Source organism: Cataglyphis hispanica, chromosome 22 (genome assembly GCF_021464435.1).
Source record: "Cataglyphis hispanica isolate Lineage 1 chromosome 22, ULB_Chis1_1.0, whole genome shotgun sequence".
Lineage (NCBI taxonomy): Eukaryota > Metazoa > Arthropoda > Insecta > Hymenoptera > Formicidae > Cataglyphis > Cataglyphis hispanica.
In genome coordinates, this window is record NC_065975.1 from 4,558,676 (window position 1) to 4,567,991 (window position 9,316).

Consider the following 9,316-nt stretch of genomic DNA (forward strand, 5'->3'; position numbering starts at 1 on the left):
TACACAAAGATTTTTATTAATTTTATTAATAACATATAATGTAATACACTTTTTTATTGAATACAGATAACATTGCAAAAACGCGGAAGTTTGCGTGGTTTCACAGCAAACTATACCCTTGATAATCATTAAAAACAAGTTGTCCTGATCAGGCATATTAAATTGGATGCAGAATCCAGATCCAAAATTTCTTTTTTAAAAATAATTACACATGGTTTTTTCAATGTGTCTCAATATTACTGATTCATTGCCCAACAATGATTTGTTCCGTTTCCTAACAAGATAATCATAGAAGTGGGAATACTTACTTTATGTTCACTATCTGAGGATCCTCACTTCTACATTTATCTCGCTAAGAAAAAGAAACATTGTCGGCCAATGTTTAAAAAAAAAAACTTAAAATTTTCGAAAATTTTTACGCCTTATGCAATGTATAATAAGTTTTATATACATATTATATATTTATATATTGAGTGAGTTATTTTAATCAATCCATTATGTTGCGTTCGCGAAGGGAACGATCACGCTTTTCGACCGATTCGGTTAAATCCCGTCCGAGCGGTTGCCCATTTTGTTTTCTTCACGCCTCCAAACTGATCTTGCAGTTTGCAGATGCGACTATAAACAGAGAGAACCCGCGTGCGCGCGCACGCACACATCACGTACGCGCGCACGCACACGCACACGCATTAAAAAAACGCTTATCAAACATTTCAGAATTGATGTCGTTTGCAATGGTATTATATTCATGATCGATACAGCACTGAAAAAGCACGCTCAAATCTTTCATCTCTCCACTTCGCTCAAATCTGTGCAAAGCGTGATCGTTTTCTCCGTGAACGTAGTATAGAATATCTTAGAAATTTTACGTTATTTAAAAAAATGTTGGTAAACTTTGATATTAGCGCTGATTTCACCAATCTAATGACATATGTTGTCAATGACATGGCTGAGTAATTTGTAAAAAATTTTAGTCATCGCTCATTGTTTATTACAAAGTTATTAACAATTAAATGATATAATAAGAGTACGTATCAAATGCGATAATTTGAACTTCTTCAAGCATAAACGTTATATATTTAAGTATTTAGTTGTATATTTAAGTTTAATTGTATATTTATTGTAAATAATTGCGTGGGAGGGAGAAGGAAGAATTAAACTAAATTTTAGTTTTAAAACAGAAATAAGTTTAGTTGAATATATTTTTGGCAATGGAATTCCTTCATAGGGATGAGGGAGTGGAATCTAACCTATTGCGTCCAAGCATAATTTTTATAACGCGAAACGAGGTCCATTCCACAATTCTTGTGTGAGTGGAAAAGTATATGCGTGGAATCAGTGAATTTTGCCATTTGAGCGCTTTACTTTCGAAAAATATAATCTGACTAAAACCTATTTCTGATTTAAAATTAAAATTTGGTTTGGTTCAGATTATATCTTCCGAAAGTAAAGCCAGGGAAAAGGAGGGGCGGAATTCATTGCGTTCATTGAATTCATTGTATATGACTTTACAACGCGAAACGAGATCTACCTCACAATTCTTTGGAAAGTGTATGCATGACAAGTTCATGTCAATATATATGTAGTCTTATGTTGCAAGCATCGGTCGGTCACTATCTTCGATTGTTAATAACTTTGTAAATCAAGCGACAGCTAAAATTTTTTGTAAGTTATTCAGAGCCATGTTATTGACAACATATATCAAGGTCATTGAAATCGATGAGGTTGGCGCTGATATCAATGTTTACTAAAATGTTTCAAATAAAAGTTGTAAAGTATAAAAAAGGCCAATAGGGACATCAATTTTTGGGCCTAATGCCTTGTATGCCAGGCTAAAGTCAATTTTTTTTTAATGAAAACTTCCATATTTTATTGGATATTCGTGTATTCTTATCTCGAGAGCTTTTCAAAATACTATAATAAAGTAATTTTTCATTAAGTTTTTTGAATTATTTTATATCTTAATTTGACGATAATTGTACCGTAATACTTTGTACAGAATAATGAGATGACTCAAATAGTGTAAAGAAGATAATTATTTTTAAAAGAAGGTATGTAATTATTTACAATGTATTTTTTTATAACAATTATTTGTTTTTGATACTGTTTCATTCATATCATTATTCTGTACATAAAAGTCTTACGGTAAGATTATTGAAAACTAAATATTTTGTAAAATATTTTATATTTTATATCAAAATACATCAAATTCAGATATAAAATAAGGAAAAAGATATTTAATAAAAAAATACTTTATTATAGTATTTTGAAAAGCTCTCGAGACAAGCTACAAGAATATTTAAAGAATAGAGATTTCCATTTAAAAAATTGAAGGTAATCTTCATGTGACCTTCACAACGTTATTTAAGGTCATAATAATGCTGCTAATGTGTCATATAAAACTCTACAACTTTTGTATGAAACATTTTATCAAAAGAGCATATTTTCCAAAATATTAAGAAGGGTTTTGACATTTTTTGTACACCCTGTATACACACACACACACACACACACACACACACACACACACACACACGCACACACACGCACACGCACACGCACACGCACACGCACACGCACACACATATATGTATATATATACATATTATGTATATATATACATATATATGTATATATATACAGGACAATACATATATAGGGTGTCCGGCGTCAATCGCATCACCAGTCATGTGCAGGTAGAGCAGATAAAACTGAGGAAAAAAATCTTGTACTATTTTTTTCTATAACGCTTAATAAAAGAGTTATTATTGAGTGAAGGGGATCGTCCAGTTTGCGCACATTACGGATCGGACACAGACCTGATCGGTCACAGGCTCGATCGGACATCGGCTCCATCGGACACATATGGTTGCAATTGGACACAGGCCCGATCGGACACCGGTCCGATTGGACACTGTAGCATGTACTTTGTAAGTTGTAAAACGAGGTCCACCTTGCCTACCAGCGTAGTGGGTGCGGGAGGGGGGCCGAAGATCCCCCTTGTACCCGTGCGTGTGTGTGTGCGCGCGTGCATCTGTTCATGCGTGCACTTTGATATAGCGTCTGTGTTCGATCGGGCCTGTGTCGGATCGGGCCGATGTCCGATCGGGCCGATGTCCAATCGGGCCGATGTCCGATCGAGCCTGTATCCAATCGGGTTTGTGTCCGATCGATAATATGCGCAATCGAGACTCACTTGGGTGAAGCCTGGTCTATTATCGCCGATCTTTAGCTGGACATACAGTCGGTTGCGCGCTTGGTAGTGTGCGTGAGCGCCCATAAGTTTATGACGGCTCACCGACGTGCGCCCGGCTGAAGATCGGCGATGATAGGCTAAACTTCACTCAATAATAACTCTTTTACTAAACATTACAGAAAAAAATGGTTCAGAACTTTTCTCCTCAGTTTTGCCTGCTCTACTTGCACCCAACAGATGATGTAATAGCGCGCGCGCGTGTGTGTGTGTGTGTTTGAGAATTTTATATATAAATATATACTCTTATAACTTCCTCTCAGAAGTTACATTCTTTCTAAAGGGAACGTAAAAACTAAATTTTTATTTTTTTCAAATTTTGGACAAGTTAGAAAAATGAAATTTGGTGAACATTTTCTACTGGTAGAAAAGATATCTATTAATATTTTTTTTATCTTACCGTATCGTTATAAGGGAATAAAACTAATTCTTATTCAATTTTTTATTAAATCTTATTAACGAATCAAAATGTGATCATCTAAAATTATGCGTTAGAAAGTTTGAATCCTTTAGAAATATTTTTATTTCTTTTATTTTTCTCGTAAAATTAATAATTTTCAAGAAAAAAGATAAAATATGTTATCATGAATAGTATGGTGCTAAATGGTACATAGTTTCGAATTATGAGAAGTTGAATTTTAGGATTTTAGGAAAAAAAGCAAACAAAACAAAATTATAGTGAATGTTGGAAGAAAATGAAACAAAAACAACAAAATTATGAAAAATAAAAATCTAATTTTTATCTCTCCGTTTAAAGAAGTGTAACTCTTCAGGGAACAAAATAGGAATATATGTTAAAAGACCTCCCTTAATTTTCGACAAAAAATAATTTCTTCAAAATTTTTCACTCATTTAGAAACACCCTATATATGAAAACAATATTATTTGTTATATTTTGTATATAAATCTTCTAATTATAAAAATAATAATTTAATTATAATGATAATAAAAGTATTTTTTGTATATCAATGTGCAATAAGACAATACTGTGCATCAATGCATTTCCCAAAGGTAACGACGCATTGTTTCTTAACATTACGTTGCATGTTTGTGGACAAGTAAATATTCTAAGGATACATTTCATCAACTTTGATGTTACAAGTCCGCGAATCAACGATCGTTTCAATGCGTTAATTCAAAGACATCGTTATCTGATAATGCTAACTAGAGAACTTGCCGATCTGATCAGTTTCGTATTGCTGATGGAATTATTCATTATCAGTATATTATTATGCATAATCGGTGAGTATTAGAAATCATTTATTTTTTCGACAAAATATGTAAATTATATATTTTCAAAAGATTTATATTCAGCAAATGTAATACAAATATCCTTTTCAGGATTTCAGTTTATTTTCGCGTTGAAAGTCAGTAACACTGTTATGATAGGAAAAAGTTTAATGGTACTGAGTACATTTATGATACAATTAACACTATATAGTTTTATCGGGAATTATCTGAAATCTGAAATGGAAGACATAGGGCTCTCTATTTACCAAAGTGCTTGGTACAATTTTCCTGGAAACTTAACAAAAAACGTAATTTTCATTCTTATGCAAACAAAATCTCCAGTCGCGTTGCAAGCTGGAAATTTCATCGTAGTCAATCTATCAATTTACGTAAGCATTTTAAAAACCTCGTTTTCATATCTGTCCGTACTTCGTATAATGCTCCAAGCGTGAAAAAATGAATAAAAAAAAAATTTGCAATTTATAAATATTTAATATATTCGATATAGCACAATATAATATTTTCAAAATAAAATTGTATGAATAAGTTTTTATTAAAATGTCAAATGAATTAACTTACCATTCCATAATCTGCTTGCATGTCATTTTAGTTTTTTTTATTTAATATCGATAATATACATACTTGAAATTACTAGAAATTACTAAAAATTACTAGACGTCCGTTTCCAATGGACAAGAGTAAAGGTGAAGAAAAGTATGTTCGGAGGAAAATGGAATGGAGTTGTAATAGGGAACAGGGAAAGAAAATAGAAGGATGAAGCGAGGTGATCAAGAATGAATAAAGAAAAAGAGGTTAAGTGAAGAATTGAAGAAAGGAAAGGCTGTAAAAATTGAAATGATTTAGAGATTAGGAAGATGGGAGAGAGAGAGAGAGAGAAACAATTGAAAAAGCGAAAGGAAGAGTCACGTGGGAAGCGAAAAAAAAACGGAGGATAAGAAAGAAGAATAAGGCAGAAAGATACGGTAGAAAGATAAGGCAGAGTATGGTAACGAGAGAAAGGACAAAGAGTTGAGAGAGAAGACCCATGGAATGACTCTGGAGGATGGAAATGAATCGAATTAAGATCGAGCACATGGCAAATCAATATGAAAACGAGAAGTCAATGGAAAGAAAATGGTGGGAAAGAAAGTTAAGAGAGATTAGGTGAAAGAAAACGGTTAAAAAAGCAGGAGACAATAAGTAGAGTGGAATCTAAAGATGAAAGGGTAATCCGAGGAGGAGACAAGAGGAGAAGAGAACAAGGAGTGACGAGAACGATGAAAGAAATGTGAGAGAGAGAGTGAATAGTGAAGGATCCAGAAGAGAGGAAAGAAATAAGAAGAAAAAGACATGAGTAGTAGACATGATAATAGACATGGATGAAGGAGTTGGAAGTGGAAGTAAAAGAAAAAGAAGTGAAACAGAAAAAGGGAAGGAGGGAAGGAATGAAGGATGAAGAGAAGGAAAGAGGAATAGGAAAGAGAGACAGAAGAAAAGAAAAGAAGAAAGGAAGAGGAAGAAGATAAAAGAATGAGAAGAAGAAGAAGAGGAAGAAAGGAAGAAGGAATGGAAGGAAAGGATGAAGAAGGAAGAGGAAGGAATGGAAAGAAGAGAGAAGAGGAAAAGGAGGGAAAAGAAAGGGGAAGAAGACAGAAGCAAAAGAAAGGAAAAGAAATCTAAGTGGTTCTCCAGTAAAGATAGCAAGGTGGAAAGAAAGAAAAGAGAAGAGGAAAAAGGAAGCAAGGCCGCAAGAAGAGGAAAAGAAGACAAGAAGAAAAGAAGACAGAGGATATGTAAAAGAATGAATAGGGGATAAAGGGAAACAGACCAAGAGAAAGAAGAAAGATGGATAGGAGCGAATAAGAGGAAAAAAGAGGAGACAGAAAGGAAAGAAGAGGGTAATGAAGGAGGAGAAGAAGAAAAATAATACGAAGTAGCATACGGAAGCTGAGAGAAGAATATCAAGCAATGAAGGGGAGAGGGTATAAGATTGTGAAGGCCATAAGGACGGATAGAGTTTGTAAAGGTTCGGCCGCTCTTAAAAAAACAGTTTGTAAAGTTTCGACAACTCTTAAAAAAACCCTTTTTGTAACCCTATAAGGGAATAAAATAAAGACTTACATATATTCATACATGCTAAAAATTACTAAGGGAAAAACAACGTATTTGAGATATTGTTGATCAAGCGACGCGGTAGCGTCGCGACGCCAAATTCATAAAAAAAGTACCAAGTATAGAAAAAAAAATTCTTTATGGCTTCAAGAGTTTTGTCTATGTACAGAGGTCGCGACGCTACCAAATAGCTTATCCAAAGTTTTATATCTATAATCGTTTTAATAAACTTTCGATTAAAATATCTCAGGAACTAGAGCCGTAATCAAAACTCTAATGACACTTTTTATTATAGTGTGGATGCAAGCTTTCGATTGCGACCAGTTGAATAAGATTGGTGCAGTCAATCCTGCGGTATGATAATCATATTGTAATTGTGAGATTTATTTCTTCTTCAACTTTCAGATTCACGTACGTATGCTCGCACGCACACATGCAAAGCGATTTTGTCCCTCAAGGCATATTTGCAGAACTCATGTACGATTATTCGCTTGAGTGTGCAAATACGTCTTGAGAGATGCATATGTGTGTGCATATGTATGATTCTTATGTGTACACTCTTTTATAATTTATAATAAATGAGAAAGAAAGAACGAGAAAGAGAGAGCGGAAGAGAGAGAGAGAGAGAGAAAGAGAGCGGAAGAGAGAAAGAGAAAGTATATGTATATATATTCCACTACACTGCATATCGCCAAATATACAGGGTGTCCGATAATTCGCGGATTACCCTTTAAGAGAAGGTAGAGAGTGTTATTCTGAATAGAAAAGTCCTGTACCATTTTGTGATTTTCTCAATATTTAAGAAAATATTAATTTTAAAAGAAATGCCCGCTCCGTTTTATGTATGTGATCTTTTCATTATGTGTGTAATTCTTTTGGTTGCCATAGCGAAGCATGCTCGCAAACTGCTCCTCCCATTGCTTCGCCGCGGACCGAGTATCAATTGACAGTAGAAGGCATTTTCGCGCCGCGAGCTTTTCGCGGCACTTCGTTGGCTGATCTTTTAAAATTAATATTTTCTTAAATATTGAGAAAATCACAAAATGGTACAGGACTTTTCTATTCAGAATAACACCCTCTACCTTCCCTTAAAGGGTAATCCGCGAATTATCGGACACCCTGTATAAACAAAGTCGTGCGACGGTATGCGGCTATTGTTTATATAGCTATTATTTTGTATATGGAATGACTTTGTATATGGTCTGACTTTATTATTATTCATACAGTGAGAGCGAGTAGGTAATAGTATCGTCATATGTACCTTATAGCCGGTCCACACATATAGTCTCACACACATCGCGAATATTCGCGAGTGCGATTATATGCAATTTTGTCCGATATCGAATGTAGATCTCCCAGCTATTCGTACTCTGTTATTCGTACACATACTACATATCCAATTTTCCTTTGATTTGCGACAACCAATGGAAAAAGAGCGAGCACGAGCACGAATAACAAAATAATTCAAGTGCCCAGTCGCACACTACTCGCGAATGCCTTCACTCGCGAATATTCGCGATGTGTGGGACCGACTTATTACACGCAATCGCAAAAGTTCTTAAGAAATGTCTACAATTTTATCTCTACAATTAATACTTAACGATTCATAAGCGAATGCTACTTATCGAAACACATATTTCATGTGATTTATTAATACACTATTATACTAACTAAAAAAGAACCTTACAAAGGTAAAAAAAAAATACACAAAGTACATTAAAAAAATCCTAACTTGTATGCAAAAAATTACAAAACTTTTAATTTTTTCTCTAAAAAGCTTTTAAAAGAATTTTTCCTTGGAAAATAATTTCCACTTAAAAAATAGGGTAAAAGTTACGTTTAGGAGAGGCAGCCCCGATGACATGAAAAATAGAAGTCAAAACTATGAAATCAACAGTTAACTAGCCAAGTATTAGGTTGGCAACTAAGTTCCCGCTGTTTTTTTAAATTTTAACATTCCGCATGTCATTAAATGTTTTTGGCATAAAGTTTTAAATCATTCGAAAGAGGATGTTTTGTTCTACCGGAATCTATGTTTTTTTTTGTTCGAGTTAATTTATGTTAATTTTCAGATCATTAAAATGGAATGTCAAGTTGAGAAAAATGAGTATTTTCGACACCTCCTTCTTTTTGCTTTTTAATCAAGGTTCTAAAGCCGCAAAAGTTCGGATTTCTACCTCTTTCGATCTCTTTCAAATGTTATGCGCGGAGTTTCGTTCAATACTGATGCAAAATTGAGAGCTTGGTTGGATGAATTTTTCGAGTCGAAACCGGATGATTTCTACTAACGAGGTATTGAAAATCTTGTTGAACGTTAGGAAGAAGTTGTAAACAACAAGGGAGAATACATTATTGATTAACCCTTTCGCTACGGCGGGCCTTGCCGCGGAGTGCCTCGTCTAGAACGGAGCGCCGTGCCGAAAGTGGGAACATTAAGCGCGCGCAGTCTTTAGCATTCGGGGCCAAGACTTTTTCTCAAAAACGACTTTGTGACATTACTTTTAGAAACAAAATGATTCGTGTTCATAATTTTTCCATGGAGGTATTTTTAATTCAACAATATAATTAATATTTTTATATTATACAACAATATAGGAACTATAATTATAATATAATATTAAACAGTAATTTTTAATAATAATATTCTGTATGAAATTTTTCAAAACACGGGTAGACGCATAAACCAACATCACAGTTCTTACATTGATATCGTGTTTGACT

The 9,316-nt window shown here is 34.0% G+C and overlaps 1 pseudogene; it reads left to right on the forward strand.

Annotated features, from left to right (window-relative positions):
* Positions 1 to 4,935, forward strand: part of LOC126857729 (uncharacterized) — a 38,341-nt pseudogene extending 33,406 nt beyond the window's left edge.
* Positions 4,936 to 9,316: the final 4,381 nt, after the last annotated feature.